Below are 2,164 nucleotides of genomic sequence, written 5' to 3' on the forward strand. Positions count from 1 at the left end.
ATTGGCTACCTAAAATGGAGGGGCTGTAAAGGCACAAACTGACTGGCTTACAAGTTTTCAAGAGTGAGCTTAGTTTCAAAGGGTGTGTGGGAAGATAGAATCTCCACTGAGTGGTTTTCAACCTGTATACATGGGGCTGGTGAAAGGAGATGGGGATAGGACTCTTGTGGTTCAATAGTGAGTAATTGTTATCATGACTATTGTGATTGTTGCAACTGTAAAGGTAGAGGTTTTGTAGCAAAAAGAAGGGAGTGGTTGATTTTGCAGTCCAAGAGTGGAGAACCCTTGGATCATAAACGGAGAAGAGTGGGAGTGGAGTGTGGGAACCTATTCAGAGAAGCAGCGACACCAGAGATGGAGGCAGAGATGATGATGTGGAGAGATGGAGTGGCTGGGTACTCTAGACTCATGGAGAGAGAGGGGCTGTGTGTTGGTGGCTGGAGGCAGGCTTGTAGGGTATACCCTTTGGGTGTTTGAATGATTGCATATTCCTAAGTGTTTTGGTGTATATCCAAAAAAAAAAAAAAAAACCCAAAAAAATCCCCAATAAACCTCGGAAGGAATAGAAGCAAATACTGTTAAATGATGATGCATGGAGGGAATTGTAATTATTGCAATGAAATGAAATACGATAGGATGAGTGTAAAGCGGATGTTTTCCCATGTAAACTATTGCTCAACTCATTAAAAAAAACCCTTAAAAATAACAACAACAACAAAAACCACACCAAGAAACATCCCTAGCCACCCAGGGCCAGGTCATTGGGCATCCAGCTATTTCAGATCAGCCAGCCTCTCTTTCTCTAGCCCTCTGGGACTAGTTCAAAGCTAGAAGGGCTCTATCTTTCTTCATCAACTAACCACATAGCCTTTCTCTGTCCAGCCAGCTGCCCAAAGCTGGTTCCTCAGGAGGACTCTGTCCTTATGACTCTCTGTACAGTCCTCTTCTGACTTAGCGACCCTGAACTAGGTCAGCGTCCTATTTTCCCCTGTGAATTCATTGATTCTCTATAAAGACTCCCCAAATTCAGTCTATTACCTCTCCTTGGATTCCTGGTGTGGTGCTGTAGAATCAGCACTGGACTACAAACTATAAGGTCGCCAGTTCAAACCAACCGGTTGTTCCTCAGAAAACCTATACAGAGTCACTATGTGTCAGAACTGATTGAAAGGCACTTAACAACTTAACATTACCCATCTTTAGGAGCCCTGGGGTTGCAGTGGTTAAGCACTCGACTGCTAACCTAAAAGTGGGTAGTTTGAAACCCTCAGTCACTTTATGGGAGAAAAGCCATGACAATCTGCTTCCACCTAGATTGTTGGTGTTAAGTTGGTTCCAACTTTACGTCTAGAGTTTCTGAGGGGTGAGCTTGAATGGCTGACCTTGTGGTTCAAACTGACCTTACAGTCTGGCGCATAAACCTGCAGTGCCACACCAGGACCCCTCCACTTAGATTGTTGTTGTTGTTAGGTGCCATCGACTGAATACTGACCGTATGCGCAGCAGAACGAAACACTGCCCGGTACTGTTTGTTTGAGTCCATTGCTGCTGCTACTGTGCCAATCCATCTTGCTGGGGATCTTCTTTTTTGCTGATCCTCCAATTTACCAAATATGATGTCGTTCTCCAAGGACTGGTGCCTCCTGATAACATGTCCAAAGTATGAGAGATGAAATCTCCCCATCCTGGCTTCTAAGGAACATTCTAGCTGTATTGCTTCCAACACAGATTTGTTTGTGCCTCTGGCAGTCCAGGCTCCTTTCAGTATTCTTCTTGTTTTTCTTCTTCTTAATGCAATACATCCTTTATTTATTTTTTTATTTACTTATTTATTGATTTACTTTTAGGTTTTTATTGTTGAGTGAGTGAAAGTTTACAGGGCAGATCATCAGTTTTACATTCAACAAATCATATACCTTGTTTCATTACAATGATTATAATCCCCTCCAAGGAGCTCTGGTAGCATAGTGGTTACAAATCGGGCTGCAAACCTTAAGGTCAGCAGTTCGAAACTACCAGCCGCTTCTTGGGAGAAAGATGAGGCTTTCTACTCCAGTCAAGATTGACAACCTTGGAAACCCTGTACAGGGTCACTGTGGGTCGGAATTGACTCGACGGCACTTAACAACAACAACAATGTACCATCAGTTAACAGTATTTCTAT

The sequence above is a fragment of the Chrysochloris asiatica genome, unplaced genomic scaffold (genome assembly GCF_000296735.1).
Source record: "Chrysochloris asiatica unplaced genomic scaffold, ChrAsi1.0 scaffold00057, whole genome shotgun sequence".
In the NCBI taxonomy this organism is placed as follows: Eukaryota; Metazoa; Chordata; class Mammalia; order Afrosoricida; family Chrysochloridae; genus Chrysochloris; species Chrysochloris asiatica.